The sequence below is a fragment of the Phocoena phocoena genome, chromosome 20 (assembly GCF_963924675.1).
Source record: "Phocoena phocoena chromosome 20, mPhoPho1.1, whole genome shotgun sequence".
Classification (NCBI taxonomy): Eukaryota; Metazoa; Chordata; class Mammalia; order Artiodactyla; family Phocoenidae; genus Phocoena; species Phocoena phocoena.
Genome location: NC_089238.1, coordinates 37,239,579 through 37,258,554, shown reverse-complemented (window position 1 = coordinate 37,258,554; position 18,976 = coordinate 37,239,579).

Here is an 18,976-nt window from a genome sequence, read left to right as displayed (position 1 = left end):
GTCAGAATGTTGGTTATGTAGTTTAATTATGGCTCACATGTAATGTAGGACAATCAAAACCATCAAAAAATGGTGCTCCAAATTTTTCAGGATGGGAAAACTCTACAAAATTAGCCTTGTATAAATCAGAAGTGAATTTCTTACTTCATCTATCCATATAATTTTAGTGGTCCTTCTACCATACAGTTTTCAACAAATTTTGTTCTCAGAGTGAACGAACAAAAGTGATTTGGAAATATCTCGGAGTTTAAACAGACAGTGTTAGTTTATAATTCCATGCCTCATATTAATTTATAGATTATTTCAAGTAGAATTCATGAAAAATTCCAAATAATTACATTTTCAATGCTGGAGTTGATGCCTTTGGAAATACAAATAATTTCACAACTAAAAAGTTATCTTTGACTTAAATAGTCCGATTAAACCAATTCAGTTGCTATATGGTGGCAATTTAAATTATGTTCTTACTTTTAATGAAGTAATTACCTGCTAAGCATTGCCATGCAAATTCTTCAATATTTTCCAAGAGTAACTCTTTTTTTTTTTTTAAGAAGTTTAGAGAGGCCAAGCAACCGTAAAAGAAGGTGAAAATTTGAGCCCATAACTTCTTTCCACAGTAGATGAGATGGTACATGAAGTATCTCCTGACTATGCCCTCATTTGTGATATTCAATGAATATGGATTAGCAATTAACCATGGCTACACTCAAAGCTAAGATAAATTACAGGAATAAATTCAGGGTGGACATGTGGTATGCAATCCGTATTGATCAGCTTGCAGAAAATGACCTCAAAATTACTTTCAATTTTATGTGGCTAGAGATAGTTCTTGCAGAAGTATTTTGTCCAATTATATAGGAGCTGTCATTAGAGATGTTGGGAAATTGCTAAGGAAGCAATTAGTGTAGGATAGACTCCAGAAGAGTCATATTTATTTTTAAACTCAAAGAAAATAAACATCTCATAGATGTTCACAGTCTCATAGAATCATGATGTTATTAATAGCTCAATCATTTCTGATACTTCCTTGGATTGTCATTGTCATCTACTCATCAGTTATTCAACCATGAACACCTTGGGAACAGATGCTATATTTTGGATCTCTACACATTCAATATCTGGCATGCAGTAGGGAGTAATGAGTGTTTGTTAAATTGAATAAGGAATCTGAAAACTCTCTAGAGCATTGAAAAATATAGAACATGTTCTCATTCCACACATTTGATTTTTTTCTCCCTTATCCTATGGATCAAGATTTTTCAGATGAGGAAACTTACATACAGAAATATTTACAAGTTGAAAAGCAAAAGAATAACCAGCCTTTTGCTATTTTCAAATGTTTTCCATAGAAAATTAAAATTTAATGAAATTTTAGATACTGTTAACATCAACCATTCTTTGGGCAGAAGAAGAAACTAAAGGAGAACCAGTTTTAATTATTTTACTCAAGAAGACATAGCTATTTAGTAACATATTTGTATTCAGTGTTAATAATAACATTACTTGGCTTTAAATAATAAGAATCTTATTATATATTGAATATAAACTAATATTCAAACTCCTTATCAGGCCAATAAGTTTTTGTATAATCTTGAAACCCTGCAACTCAAATTTGAGCCTTTCTCTCCTTCCTTCACTTTATTCTAGTTTCCCAATATTCCTTTTAGTTTTCAAATTAACTACAATACTTCTGGTGTCAAATACTTTGTACATACTCTGTATTCATCTTAGAATTTCATGTCCCTCTTATCCTCTAGACTTCCATTGATTTTTTTTTTTAAATTACTCTCTTACCAGATTTTCCAAACTAAACCTATCCCAATAGCCTTCTCTTCTAATTAATCTCCATCGGCTGTATTTTGTTTACTAACATCATAGCATTCATTTCTCACTTTCTATTATTATTGGTTCACTTACGCATCAACATTCTTTCTTCAGGAAACATTATGTTCTATGACGTCAGGGGTGATCTTTGTTCTACTAATTACTATATATAAATCATCTAAGATAGTGCTCACTACTTGTTAGCCATTACTAAACATTGCCTGATTTAAAGAGTAAAAGAACAAATGAATCATTGTCATACATACTCAGCAACCACACTATTATAAAGATGCCTGAGGGCTGATGTGAATCCAGCTCAGGACATACACGTGTCATTACAGTGACAGAGGTGTGAAATTGAGGATCCAACTTCTAATCAACTATATTCTGTGCCTTATTCAGAGTATCTTTAACTGGCCAAGAAAATGCCTATTAGTTACAAAATATAAATGATCTTTTAATATTCTCCTCCATAGGCTTATTTTTAAAGGGTCATGAATAATGCTGCTCTGTTATTAAGAAAGCTTTTATTATTTTTCTATTAAGAACTTATTAATATTCCCGATGAATGACTGCTAGATGTAACTTGCTTATACAGATTTATATTAATTGATAGAAGAGAGCTATCACTCATAAAAAGATGCTAAAATTAATCTCTACTACTTTATTAAGAGTTATGTATTCTCTGTGTGTAACATCCTTTTAGGAAATAAGATGCATGTCATGCTTGGGTAAGACTGCTCAGGGCAAAGTAGCCTCAAAAGATTCCCTGGGAACCCAGAAAGAAAGTTCAGACTCTTCTTCCCCAGCACTGTGAGCATGGTATAAAGAGGATCAAGGGGCCATTGGCTGAACGTTGGCAGTTCCTCACCATTCCAAAAGTAGCAAAGAAGAGAAAGTCTGTATATGTCTGTACCATTATATGTAATGCAAATTAATGACAGATACATTTGATAGAAGAGTACAAAGCCTTTGAAAGCCTCTTTTTTAAAAAGATTCATCTTCCAGGACAATTAGAATGGTGAATATCTTATGGTGCATTGATGAGAATATGTTTATTTCAGTATAGAAAAACAGGGCTTACTTCGAAGTGTGAATTTAATAAATATTTACTGAATTAATACATATATCTAAGACTATTTTAACTAATAAAATATTTGTAATTGTAATATTGTAATTAAATACCACTTCTACATAAGCAAACATATGTAACCACCACCCAGATTCAAATATAAATTATTCCCAGCACATCAAATAGCAGCATTTCCAGGTCCAAGCAAGAAAGTAATAATTGAGATGAAAATCAGAAGGCTATGTGAAGTCTTTGTGATCACTATATCTTCCTTGAATGAAGGAGGAGGAACTAATCATTCTAAGCTCGGCGTGTGTATCAATGATTTTTTAATAAAATTCCCATGACATGCGGAGGCTGAAAGGGGAAGTAACCTGCCCCAGTTATGAAGACATGCTATGAACCTGGGTCTGTGTGACCCTACATGCTCTTCGCAATACTGTTGGATTCCCAAACCTTTCATATAAATTTGTCACAGTGCATACCATTTTATACTTCTAAAAACCCACTAGAGACTACACATTTTGAGCTCAGGGACCACATCAAATCTTTATATTGACAGCACCTAACACAGAGCTTAGAACATCTTAGATTTTAGAGAAATTGTGGGATCATGTTTGGATGGATAGAAGGAAAAAAATGAAGGAACTAAAGAAAGAAAGGCAGGAAGAAGAAAGAAAAGTAGGAAAGAAAAATGTAACAATTATAAAAATGCTAGATTTTTCTTGCTTTTTTTCCTCTTTTTACCTTTAAAATTTGTGTGAATCATGTTGGAGAGGATAGTTCTAAAGAAGAAAACGATGAATGAACGAATGAATGAAAGCAAATAAGGGAAGTAAAGGTGAAAGTTGGTTAATATAATTCTTACTCACATACTCCATCTCCACCACTACTTCTACCCATGGCATTTATCACTTCCCAGAAACAGTGCTTCTGGGAATTACATCTCAAGGCTGGAAAAATAAGCAAACAAACAAAATCTGTCAGATAATTCCAGCATCTGATTCATCTCAGCGTTAGTATCGATTGGTTATATTTTCTTGTACATGTTGTGATTATCCTGGTTATTGATGCTGAGTGATTTTTTATTGTATCTTGATTGGACATTTTTTATTTCATATTTCATATTATGAGGCTCCGGATTCTATATAATGTTCTTTTTAAACAGTCTCCCTTTTGAGGTGTAATGGGAAGGATTAGTATGTATTTATGTTCAGCTTCCCGTTGGACTCCTCCAACTTCATCTCAACAAAAGTGGGCACTGACTCAAAGTGCCTTATTGCAGATGTGTGCTGTGGAATTTCAGCTACTCCTCAGTCCCTCTTACACCTCCCTAGCGTTATGGAACACTGACACATACCACCTCGTTTCCTCTGAGTGGGGATATAAGCTCAGATCACTACTAGGACCCCTGTCATTAGCCAAGGTACACATGGAAGGCTGGTAACTCATACCACTTCTACTGCAGAGTGATGATAGAAGCTCAGCTCCCTGCTGGGATCCACAAACTTCAGAAGGGGGAGGGTAGAAGAGGAGTGACAAATAGCTGCACCTTCTATCACTTTATTCTCTCTTGCTGATGTGGGATGGGGGTGGACACCCAGCTCCCCAATGGGCCTGTTGATGCTAAGGATGGAGGGAAGCAGTATGCTTCCTATCCCTCACTCATACCATTTCCTTCAAACTTGTCAATGCTTATGTTGGTCAGTTCTCCACTCTACTGCACTGTCAACTATCCTGGCAATGAAAATAGAACACCGTCTGCTTCTACCATGTGAGGACGGAAGATCAGCTCTCTGCTCAGCCTCACTGTCACTATCTAAATGGAAGGATTGGAATGCCACCACCTGCTCTTGGTGGGCCAGGAATAGAAGATCGTATCTGTGCTTGGTCCTACTGACATCACTTGGTTGGGGAATAGTAGCACTGCTGTTACTTTCTGCAGGTGGAAGTGGGATAGGGTGAAAAATCAACTCTCCACTTTGTCCAAGTACAGGTTTTCCACCGGTATCTGGCTGTAGTTGAGCATGTATTGCCAAAAAAAAAAAAAAAAAAAAAAAGGTGTTCTTTTGTTAGCCCACCCTTTTCCCCATCCTATGGCTAGGGGAAAAAAGTATTTTATTTGGAGTTTTTTTTTTGGTCATTGCCTGTTAGTGGTTCAGGGATGGAGTCTTCTGCAACTCCCTCTGTGGGCTGTATAAGAGAAATAGTAAACCCAGGGGATTCACTGCAGTGTAGTTCAAGTCTCAAGCTCCTTAGCAGCAAACCTTCTTTCCACCTTTCAGAGTTTGTCCAGTAGTGGTTTTTATGTCATTCCCAAGGTACTTTAGTTGTAAAGGAGAAGACCTAGGAGGAATGTGACTACTCCATCCTGGTGAATTCAGAGGTTGACCTTACCTTTTGTGATAATTTTGTTTGGAAATAGCTCTGAAATGTATAATGCTAGATATGGTTGTAGTTTTTCTTGTTACTTACTGAATATCTCAAGTATCCTCTGAGGTAGTTTTATCCATGCTCATAGATTAGAAAATAGACACAGAGAGTTTAATTTAGTCCACTTTGTTCATACAACTACTAAGTAGTAGAATTTGGATTTGAACCCACGTGTGTCTGACACAGATCCTATGACCTTCAGATGAAAGCAGTGGTGTTAAGTTGTAGTGGAAAGTGTGGGTTATTTAAGTATTCTTTGAAGAAGCCTTCTTTTAGGGAGGGAAGAAAGGATTGAAGAGGTGAGTGTCCAGTGTTCCCTATTTTTGTCTCAACTACAGGCCTAATGAGACCTACCTATTTATTTAGTTAAGTTTATTTAGTTAAGTTTCCACACTGTCTCCTAAAAAAATTAATAATTATTGCTTTGTTCACAATATTTAATTAGTAAAGCTATTAGATTCCAGAAAGTGATGACCATTCATAATATGTTCATAATATGAAGTCATCAATACGAACAGTGATGACTGTTCGTATGACTGTTCATAATACACACTGAGACACACATTAAGGACACCATCTTTAGTGGTACCTCCCTAACCTACCTATTCACTTAAATCCTAAAGCAAAATTTTATATATGAAAAAAAAAAAAAAAAAAAAAATTTTATATATGAAGTTGTTATAGTGCTTGATATATACATACATACATACATACACACACACACACACACACACACACACACACACATATACACATGGCACTCAATTGTTAGTTCCTTTTCTTCATAAATAGATTTTGCAGAGAAAGTAGAGAGAGGAAAAAGTTCTTTCCTTAGTTGACTTAGGTGTATCATGTCAAGGTCTGTTGCGCTGGGATGTCTCCATATTTTAAATATATACATGAATCTATGTAACCTCATTTAAACATTACCTGCCAGTTTAACAAGCTGGAAGAGAATTTCAGGCCTCAAATCTCTCTGCTCTCTAAGTAAATAGTCAATGTCCCCCATTACATTGGATTATATAGAATATGTCACTGGCATTTTATTTGGCTTCATTTTTAAATGGGGAATCTCAACTCTGGTACTTCACAAATATTCCTGGTCTTCTTCATCATTCTAAGATAAAAACAAAACAAACAAAGAGAAAATGTTCCCTGGTGAAAGTGGTGTTGATCTCAGCTTTACTCAATACTCCTGTGTAGATCACCTTGGAAGTTTCAAGTAAGCAGACAAAGGTAGAGTGTGATCCATAAAGATGTTTTTTTCTTCAGCTTTTAAAGCATGCAACATATAAAGGAAATTGTTTGAGTTGGTGTAATGTATTCTAAGAAGCTACATTATGCAGTTGGAGACCAACAGGTAGAATTCCCATATTATTCCTTTTCAACTGTGTGCCAGATTTCTATAAAATCAAATAGGAAGAGAGAATGTCATTTATTTTCTTACCTGACTTTTAAGTAAGTGTTTATAATGATAGAGGTAGAGTCAACACACATGTCTAAAACTTTAGCAACTTTCCTTACACAAAGTAGTAGCAATGTTAGTAGTGCAAGTTAGAGGAGTAGAGTGAGGAGAAAGTAGTATTACTACTAACTACTCAAGCACGTTTAAACTGAGTCATGCTAGGCCCTTTACCTACTTTTTTTATGTCATCCCTTCCCACCCCCCCATCCCCAAATCAATTAGGGTTATCAAAATACCTAATTTATACATAAGGCAACTGAGGCTTGGAGAAGTTTAGTAACTTGGCCAAGAACATACAGATAACTCTAGCTGGCAAAAGTAGAATTAGATTCAGGCAATCTAAAGGCAGAACTTATGCTCTTGGGCAGTTTGGTATGTAGATTTCCATACAGTGAAGTGTAGTAATCAGTACCCATTATTATTACAGTCACAGAATTTGAAGTGATTGTTTCAAGTGTATTGGTATGTATGTGATCTGTATATGTGATGTATGTGTGTTTGTATGTGTGTGTGTGTGTTCAAGCAAGATGTAGGTATTAGGTCTAAGGAAGGCTCCAGGAAGTTCATAGGTGTGCATTCACAATAGTCATTAATTTTTCAAAACACATGGGATTTGGAAAATACGAATATACCTCTTTCTTCATCAAGATAAACCAATATCTAACAGTTTAATCTACACACAAAGATGATCTGTAGAGGAGAAGACAGTAATTTAGTAGTGTATCAGTCATCTGTTAGGATATAGTCCAGTAATTTCATTTAAATGCAAACAAAGCCAGTGGAGCAAGGTATCTTCCTTTTGTCACTCCAGATCCCCTGCCCACCCTTCTCCAATCTGCTCTGTGCATCCCCCCACTCACTTCACCCCCACTAATAAGTATCTAATTTACCAGTGGGCCTTCTTTGCACTCTGGCTTCCCATTGACTTTGGTCAATTGGGAGCCATGGCAGAAGATTAAGGGAGAGAAGAAGAAAGTGAGATCAGAGTATTCATTCCCTTTCTAAAGAATCATCTCTGACTTGTTGTTTCTGAATTAAATGAAAGCTTCTCTCAAGTTTGCCCTTAATATAGGATATTCTTCTTTCAAATTACCTTAACCCCATGTATTCAGTTATCTCTTTGTACCTAAGGGTGGTTAAAACCTTGGGAAGATGCACTATTCTTGGTAGTATAACTTAAACCTTTCTACATATGTTTAAATAGTGTCTTTATTAAGACATTCTCAAAATCCTATAATTTCTTTGTTCCATCTGCTTCTTTCTAGTATGCTAATATTATATATATATATATTTAAAGAACCTCTTGTTTCACTCCTTATAGAAAATCTTATAATAAAGTAAGCATATTTTAAAACACCCATCCACATAGGTTTTAAAAACTACAATTCATAAACTCAAATCTGGAGGAATTGAGAGAGAGTTATGTGGGTACAGTCCTTTTACTGAACAATGGAGAAGCCTCTCCTAGGTCATAGTGTATGACAGTGCCTAGATAGGACCATGATTGTGACCTTAGGAGTTCTGTGGAGGTTGATGCTTTTTCCATTGTAACTTGCTCCTGTGCATTGCACATGTTTGTACAATTCAGAATTCCATCCATCTATCCATGAAGTTGTATTGTTGTATTCAATGCATTTTTTTCACAGAAAATATGTTGCATTCTTTTTTTTTAAAATCATGTGATTCTTTTTGGTTTCCAACACAATAAATAATATAGTGTAAAGTATAAATAAGTAACTTCACTTAAAATGCCATTTTCAAAATTACTGTACTTTTGTTCCACTGTGAAAAGAATTTAAGTCAGAGTAACAATGAATTGACTCTAAAGAATATCCCATTTGACAGGTATAAGCTCTGAAGTACAAATATATTTCAGGTCATTCTTAGACATGCCCTGTTTCTCTTCAGTAACCAAATTGATTGTCCTTGACAAATTAGGCTGGTCAGGCACAAAATAGAACCAGTATCACGGTGTCTAAGGACTTTTCTCCTGCTAGTTACCAAACAGATCAGGCGTAATCCAACTTTTCACTAAAATAATTAGAATGACACTTATCCATGGGGATCTTTTTTGTACTAAGTCATGAAGGACCACAAATACATTCCCTTAGTTCTCTATGCTTGTATTTCATGGTGTTTTAAAATAATATTAATCATTTATTTCTTAGGTACTGTTTTAAAATTCATTAAGTGCTTCTGTACATACGGCAGATCCAGTCAGAAGTAATCCTTGTTGAAACAACATTGTGTTGCGGGGGGAGGGGCTGTGTTCCTCTTTGTTTACCCCCTCTGGGCACCTGGATTTTGACTTAGTATTCACATAGGCTTCTCTCTCTCTATTAGTACCTGTGCTGTCTGGAGGGATTCTCTAGTTCATGGCATTATAAAGATAACAAAATTTTAAATTGAGAATGGCTTAATTTACACTTCAGTATGAGACTGAGACAGAGTTTACTACACCCTTAGTGTTGAAGTTATAAAATTAAAAATTTTAATATTATCCAGTTTACTCTGATATTAAGGTTAATCCCTCTCTACTTAAGGGCTTTTTGAACAATATGGCAAAAAAGGGAATTTTTTGAACAATATGGCAAAAAAGGTACAGTGTGGTCTCAATGCCTTTGTCCATATTCTTCTGTCATCTTTATGTGCCCCATGACTTTCTTTTCCCATACCACCTGTGTTTTTTATTGGTCATTTTAAAAAGCCTTCATTACTATTAGAAATTTATTCTCAACCTCTACTGCCATTTACAAATGTCCCCCTTCAATGCAGTATTTAATCAACTAATTTCTGTGGATGTTTGCTTCTTCAATTAATTTAGCAAAATGCTTTGTTCTTGCTTTTCATTCAGGAAAAGGCTTGTGTCCATATTTCAATTGCTTTCTCTTGATTCTGGGTCGATTCACAGTACAGGCATGCCTCATTTTATTGTGCTTCACTTTAGTATTATGATCCTCAGTCAGTGCATTTTTACAACTTGAAGGTTTGTGGTAACGCTGCCCCAAGCAAGTCTACCAGCACCACTTTTCCAACGGCATTTGCTCACTTCGTGTCTCTGTGTCACATTTTGGTAATTCTCTCAATATCTCCAAGTTTATTATTATATCTGTTATGGTGATCTGTGATCAGTGATCTTTGAATTTGCAATTGCAAAAATAGCATGACTCACAGAAGGCTCAAATGATGGTCAGCACCTTTTTGAGCAATACAGTATTTTTAATTAATGTCTGTACATTGTTTTTATAGACATAGTGCTATTGTATAGTGTAAACTACAGTAGACTACAGTATAATATAAACATAGCTTTTATATGCACTGGGAAAAAATTGTGTGACTAGCTTTTTTGTGATATTTGCTTTATTGCTATGGTCTGGAACTGAAACCACAATATCTCCAAGGTGTGCCTGTATGTGTTGTGCTACAGCAGAGCAGAGTGATACTCTGAATGTTGTCCAAGCTGAAGGATGAATTCTTTATTCAACAACAATAAGAGCAAATCTTGGATTCCATAATCCTTCCTGTAAACAGTCTTTTGATATCTATCTCTCTCTTACTTTTTCACCGTGACCCCACACTCAGTTTACAACTCCACTGTTTAGCAAATCGTGCTTATTTGTTTGTTTTCTCTTGTGTCATCATTCAATGTTAATATTGAATATAGTACCAATGTATTATTTATACTTGCTCTTATAATGTTATATAGGTGAAATTAATCCCATATAAAATAGGAAAAAGAACGCTGAAATCTAAAGAACTTAGATGCATTTCTAAGACCTTTGAATTTGAGTTCTCAATACCCATCACTGCTCCATCCCCACTTCTTACTTGTTGTCATATTCCTAGTATATTTAGGTCATAAGTAAAGTGTTTTTGCCGAGGAATGATAGACCATAACCAACCTGCAATCACATATTAGTGGTTCTCCAACTTTAGTGGGCATCAAAATCACTTGGAGAACTGGTTAAAACACAGATTTCTGGTCCACACATCCAAAGAATCATTAATCTGTACTGTTTCTAGAAAATGCACTCTTTTGATCAGTTTGGCCTAAGGATATGTATCTTACCCAGGTCTTGTTAACAAGAAATACAAATAAGTTTGCTATGGAGGACTTCTCTTCTGATATAGAAAACAAATTTATTCAGAGGAACGGCAATCATCTTTAGCAACTTCACAGAATTGTGAGGTGAGAATCATAAAGATGTAAAGCCATTACTTCTAGTATGATGCAACAGAAAGTTGAGAAGAATTGGGTCCTGGATGACACCTTTCAAGTCCTGACACAGCTCTAAGTAGCCTCCTTGGAATTTCTAGTTTTATTAAGACAAATAATCCCCAATTAATTTAAACTGAAGCTATTTAGGAATTTCTTTTTTTTTTTAAATATTTATTTATTTGATTGCACCCAATCTTAGTTGTGCCAGGCAGGCTCCTTAGTTGCAGCATGTGAACTCTTAGTTGTGGCATGCATGTGGGATCTAGTTCCCTGACTAGGGATTGAACCCAGGCCCCCTACATTGGGAGCACGGAGCCTTATCCACTGCGCCACCAGGAAATTCCCTGAATTGCTTTCTATCTCAGCTTATACAGACACCCAGTAGTTTAAGGGACCTGAGATTTCAAATTTGGTTTAGACAATTTTTGTTTAAATTTGGCATTCTGATATACTCATATTTTCCCTTCCCTCATGGTTTTTGTTGTACTACCATTGGGTCATCCAGTCCTGCTATGCACTTTACTCACTTTGTTGCTTTTTCCTCCTCTGAAAAGAATTCCAAACATTGGTTCTGTTATTGAAATCCATCAAAAGATATGCCAAAATGGAAAAGGCAACTTTTAATTAATAGGCATCATTTTAAAAAAAAGGAAAGAAATCTGAATATTAAAATGTCAGAAGAGTGTTGTGTGATGAATTAAACATGAGAACAAATTTAAAATCTCTAAATCATGGCAAGACAGCTATTTAGGTGCTATTGTTTACTCTTGGAAAACATAGTCCAGCTGTTCTAGAAAGCATTACGGCAACCTAACCTGTTTAAGAACCCTGATCCTGAGCATGTTTTACTCCAGGCCATTGCCGAACACATGGATGGAAATGACTACAGACATCAGCCCAAGCAAAGTCAGGCATGGCTCCACTTGCCTCAGTGACTTGGCATAATGCAGTAAGTGTTGTGCAGTTAACACTTCATTGTATTATCTTTGAAATCTTTCTTTGCCTGTCACACAATTCAGAGACACAAAGAATTATAATACCTTTATTCATTCTTTTAACAATTATTTTTGTCGTCAATATATAATCAAAAAAATAAAGCCTATATTTTATGATTCTTAGAGTAATTTCATATTCATCATCTTATTTGAATCTTGAAACAAATCTGTGCTCAACCAGTGTGACAGAAAATATCAGTATTTTACAGCTGAAGATATTAGGGATTTGAATATTGAAATATGGGGAGAGGATCTTCAAGGTCATTTGTACCCTCCTGTGAATGAGTTCAGGATTCAAACAGTGGATTCTCTGGCCACTGACCCAACGCCCTTTGCTTAGGAGACATAGGGACTTGTGCATGGTCACTAGTGAATGAGTGCTAGAATTAATACTAAAAGCTATATCAGCTGACATCCAGTCAAGTATGTTTCCAATAGTTTATGATCCTTTTTGTGTGAAGCTGATATTATGTTCTTTCTTCTTGATTCCAAGTATAGAAATCTAATTAACTCTGAACTTTGGATCCAGAGGTCTCCTATGCTATGCCTCAGTATATTATTAATACCCCTTCAAATTACTAGAGTGGTAAAGATGAAGGTGTTTGTATCTGAAGCTCTGTGATATCCCTGGGGAAACCAGCAGGGCAACAACCTGAATCATAATAAGAAGCATTTGGATTGCATGTAATGTCTGTTAAATTTTAAGACTGCCCTTGACAAAGCAGAAGAAATATAAAACTTAGGTAGAATTTTCTAGTGATTAGGGGATAAAATATAGAAATGTAAATGTAATAGAATAATTGGATCACCTCTCTCGATAGATAGATAGATAGATAGATGATAGATAAATAGATTGTTTAACTGTTAGAGGAAAAGTAAATTGTGGGCAGTTGCTGTGATGATTCCATGATAGATTTTGATTGAGATACAAAGATAAGCAGAGAAAGCATTTGCTTGTCGAGATTTTTCCAAGTTAAAGAAAAAAAAAACTTTCTAAGTTAATATATATATATATAAATATTTATATATATTTAAATATATATATATATATAAAACAGGGTTTTTTTTTCTGTTGCTATATATATATAGTTAAGGGATAGATAAATGAATGGATGGATGGGTATGTAGGTAGGCAGATACATAGATAACTGTATAGATTGATAGATAGATACATTTTACTGCATACAAAATCTTTAGACATAGAAACAGGTCTATTATTATAATATATTATTACCTGAGTTGTGAAGCAACCCACTGCCTTTTACAAATATTAATTCAAGCAGCATTCAGTAAGTTCCTCCTTTGTAAAAGGCCCTGAGAGAGGCACGTGGCGTATGCAAAGATGAGTAATACCTTGGTCCCTAAATTGACTCTCTATTAGAGAGTTCATCATATTGTTGCAAACATGTTGGTATCCCTACTAGACTGTGTAGAGGAAAAGAAGTAGCTGAGATGGGGAAATCAAAGACCATAGTTGATTGTTCTTTGTTTCTGTGGTTCCTGACAAGTAGCATGATGAATTATATACATTTTATATTGATCTGCCCATAATCTTGTTCTTGTTGTCAAGATTAGGAGAGACATATCAGAAGTCAAATCGAGCAAACATGGAAGTCTCTCTCTGAGTTATACAGACCTTTAAATTAAATGTTCTATGACAGGACAAACAAATAATTCCAGGGCATATTCCAACTTTGCTAGTCCTATTTTTCTAGTGTGAGATAAATAAGAAAACAAATTATGTTTATGAACTACGCCTTGTGTTATACTTTTCTTGTACATAATAAAACTGATAATATGTCTTTTGGACTCGTATTAACGGGCATCATTAATTTTGTAAATCATTCAGAAAAGATGTATTTCTTGGTTGCGTGGGAAGAGTGTTTGGTGTTCACAAGCAATATCGTGAACCTGAACTTTATTTTTTTACCAGTATGACAGAAAACAAACAAGAACCATAATAAAACCTATGTTTGTGTATAAACAGACACACACACATATACGTACATGTGTACATTTTATCTTACTAAAATGACAGGAAACCGATAAAAAACATGACTAAATGTATATTTGTGTATAAACACACCACACACACACACACACACACATAGCCTTTTTTTTTCTTAGAAGTGACAGTGTTGTCAAGATACAACTTTTAAAGTACTGTGTTTTTACTGACAGTGATGGCACCAAAATTCTGTTTTTAAAGGCATCTCATTGAACTTTGGAATCTGTGACCCTGGTGACACGTCCATTAAAACACTCAAAAAAAAAAAACAGAAAAATCTGGCATAAATGTATTGGCTTATATAACTGAATTGTTCAGTTTTTCATGAATTGAAGCACAGCTGGATCCATGGTTCAAATGGTGATAAGTATCAAGTTCCAACTTTTAGGCTGCCTTCCTTTCTGCAGCTTTAGTCTCTTCAGTCGCATAGTAGCTAGATGGAAGGAAGAATTCTAACATACTCAGAGATTCAAGTGCATATGGGATGAGTGAATCTCTTTTTCTGAAAGCCAAACATCTGTTGGTTGCATTGGTTTAATTTGGACATAAGCTTATCGCTAAACTCTAAAGAAAAGGAAGGTTCTGATTGGTCAGGCCTCGGTTTAGTTACTAGGATCCTGCTGCCTAATTTGAACCCTGGCTTCCTTGATAACTATGATATCTTGATAAATTGATAACACATGGTATCTTGATGACCTTGATATCTACATGGCCTTAAACAAGTTACTTAATTTTTTTTGCTTTCAGTTTGTATCTGTAAAGAGTGAATAGTAATAGTTCCCGACTCATAGGTTGTTTTATAAAAGAATGTGTTTGATTCATGGGGATTGCCTAGGACACCTGGTGCAAGGGTCTTGAATAAGCGTGTCATTATCACAGGTGAGCTCTACCTCATAAAAAAGTTCATGAGGAGTGGAGGATGAATGGATGTGTACAATGAAATTGAGTTATTTTTTAAAGTAAATACATAGTAAGTCATACCAAAATATGTATCTACAGATATAGTTAAATAGCCAGTGCTTGATCACTGTGGGGAAATGTAATTCTTGGTTACTGGAGAGCTCAAGATCACCTTGAGAAATCACTTCTCAAGGTTGCTTTGGCAGTCTTTTAGACACATTTCCTTTTTTTTTTTTTTGGTTTAAACTTTTTTTTTTTTTTTAAAACATCTTTATTGGGGTATAATTGCTTTACAATGGTGTGTTAGTTTCTGCTTTATAACAAAGTGAATCAGCTATACATATACATATGTTCCCATATATCTTCCCTCTTGCGTCTCCCTCCCTCCCACTCTCCCCATCCCACCCTTCCAGGCTGTCACAAAGCACCGAGCTAATATCCCTGTGCCTTGCGGCTGCTTCCCCCCAGCTATCTACCTTACTACGTTTGTTAGTGTGTATATTAGACACATTTCCTTAAGCCTTCTTCCCTCTACCTCAAAATGTTCATCCTTATGCTGAGTCCGAATTAAGAAAGAGGAGCATGGCATTAAAAAGTGTGTGTGCGGGCTTCCCTGCTGGCGCAGTGGTTGAGAGTCTGCCTGCCGAAGCGGGGGATGCGGGTTCGTGCCCAGGTCCCGGAAGATCCCACATGCCGCGGAGCGGCTGGGCCCGTGAGCCATGGCCACTGAGCCTGCGTGTCCGGAGCCTGTGCTCCGGGGCGGGAGAGGCCACAGCGGTGAGAGGCCCGCGTACCGCAAAAAAAGAAAAAAAAAAAATAGTGTGTGGGCGTGGAGGAGGGGCAGATCTCCTTTCTGGACAGAATGAGTAGCTCAGTGAACCCTTTACCAGCAAAACAACCACTTAAATAGAGAAATATATTTAGAAAGGAACAAAACAAACAAACACATAAAGTCGAAACTCTTAAAATTCTTTAGAAATTGTCCCAAGGGCATATAGCAAGTGAAAAACATTTATTCAAAAGAATTTAATAAATCTCAGTAAGGCAGAAAGAGTCTGACACGTGCGCCAGAGACTGCTCCTATTCCCAGTCCTACTAGCCGCAGATAATGGAAGCTCTAAACCAGAGGCTTTATACTGGTTAGGTATAGCCAGGATATGAGGACTCCATCTTATCACAGCTCCCAGTCTAGGGCTGTGTTTTCACCCTCGGCAGGGGAAACTGCTGGAATTTACTCATCACCTCATGATGCAGAAACTTTGTTCTTGCTGGGAATAGCCAAGAGGAATAGCTGTACACACACGTACACACACACACACACACACACACACACACACACACACACGAAATCAGAAATGTCCAAAGTATAAAAGAGAGAGGGATACAGCCCAAAGGGCCTTCCTAGGAGCACACATAATTGTGGCTTAGGAGGCTGTATGCATGAACTAGCCTGTACCCACTCAGGAACAATCAGAGTAAGATGTAGGGGAAATGTGAAGCATTTTCCAAGCCATACACAAATCCATCAACAAAGGGCAGAATCCTCACTGGCACAGTGGGGCTTAAGATCAGTCTCTAAGTGAAAATGGCAAAGAATGGAGCTCCAACGGCCTCTTCCTCCACAGGTAAGAAAAATGGACAAAGACTCAATGTCAAGTTTGGCAGAACTCTGGAAAGTAGTCAAAAGTTTATAGCAGCCAAGAAAACAACAAGTCAAGAATAAGATGACTGAAACATGGTAGGAGAGCTTTGTGGCATTTTAACTTACCCTTGCCTCAGATAGCACTTTAAATCAACATCACAAAAGAAAAAAAAAAGCCCTAGTAAAGGTAATTATATTGGTAATTATAAAAGACAGTATCATTTTATATTTTTCCTTTCAACTGATTTCAACAATAATTACAGTAAACAATATATGTTAGAGAACTGTAATAATGAAGAGTAATAGCACAAGGAAGTGGGTGGGAAAAAATGATGTATTAGAATAAGGAAATTAGACCAGATGGGAACTCATTCACATTTTAAAAAATCAAGCAAACCAGAACTGGTAAATAAAGTGTTGATACAATAAACTCTACAAATATATGTTTACTTTCTATTCTTTTCTCAGCTTCTTTAAGAGACGTAAAATTGAAAAAAGTAATGATTACAATATCTATATCTATCTACATAGATAGATATAAAAAATATTGGTCAAAAATCATAAGGAAAATTAGAAAGCACTTTCAGATGAATGAAAATGAAGCTACTAATACCAATACTTATGCGATGCAGCTAAAGGAGTACTGAGAAGGGAACTTAGAGCTGTGACACTTGTATTTAAATAAATAAGTAAATAAATAAATATTTTCTCTATATATGTATATATATAACTTAGTCTTTCACCTTAAGAAAATAAAAAAAGAGAAAGGTAAACACAAAGCAAGCCTAAAGTAGGAAATAATAAAGATCACAGAAAAAATTTTAAAGGATTTGGAAAATAAATTTAGAAAATCAATGAAATAAAAAGTTGTTTCTTTGAAAAGTTGAACAAAATGGATGAGATTTTACCTCAACTGACAAAGGGGAAAAAATATAAGATTGAATTTTCTAAAATCACAAAAGAAAGAGGGGACTTAACTACTAATTTTAGAAATATAAAAGAATTTATAAGGTAACATTACATGTCAACAAGTTGAGTAAGTTATATAGAGTGGAAAAATTCATACAAAGGTACAAACTACCTAAATTGACTCAAGAAGAATAGTAAACTCTAAATAGACATGTAAGAGGTAAATAAATTAGTAATTTAATACTATCTACAAAAGAAAGCCCAAGACCAGATGGCTTTACTGGTGATTTGTATTGAGTTTTAAGTAAGATAATCTCTGAACTTTGAGGGCAGACTAAGTACCAAAACCAGACAAAGTAAGCACAAGAAAACAAAACAACTAACACTCTTTATGTAAATAGATACAAAACATCTCAACAAATAATTTTAAAGTTAATACAATAATGTATAAAAGTATTATATACCATGACCAAGAGGGCTTTATCCCAGAAATGCAAGGATGATTTAATATCTAAAAATTAATTAATGTAATATACAATATCAACAGATTAAAAATATAAGCTAAATGATCTTCTCAGTATTAGAAGAAAAAAGTATATCACAAAATCAAACATGATTCATGCTAAAAATACTCAACATATTAGTAATAATAGGGAACTCTTTCAACCCGATAAAAGGCACCTAGGGAAAAACCACAGCTAACATCGTAATCAATGGTTAAAGAATGACAGTTATTTCCTAAGATGAGGGGCAAAGCAGGAATATCTGATTTTACCACTTTATTTTTTATTTTTTATTTTATATTGGAGTATAGTTGATTTACAGTGTTGTGTTAGTTTCAGGTGTATAGCAAGGTGATTTAGTTATACATATATCTATTCTTTTCCAGATTCTTTTTCCATATAGGTTATTACAGAGTACTGAGTAGAGTTCCCTGTGCTATACAGTAGATCCTTGTTAATTATTTATTTTATATATAGTAATATGTATATGTTAATCCCAACCTCTTAATTTACCAGTTTTCTTTTACATTGTACCAGATATTCTAGGGCAATTAGGAAAGAAAAATAAATAAGTGGCATCCAGATTGGAAAGAAAGAAATAATTTATCTCTATTTGTAGATAGCATGATCTTTTACATAGAATATTGTAAAGAGTTCACTAAAATAAGACACACACACAATTAGAACTGATAAGCAACCTAAGTAAAGATGAAGGATACAAGTTCAAGATACAAAAATCAATTGTATTTCTATACACAGGGAATGAACAATGTGAAGATCAAATGAAGAAAATTCTCTTTACAATAGCGTCTAAAAGAATAAAATACAATACTTAGGGATAAAGCTTAAAGAAGTGCTGAAAACTACAAAACATTGGTGAGAAACTAAAGAAGATTTAAATAAAGGAAAATATATACCATTTTCACAGGTTGGAAGCCTTAATATTGTTAAGAAGAAGATGTACATAAAACTGATCTACAGATTCAATGCAATCTGTATCAAAATC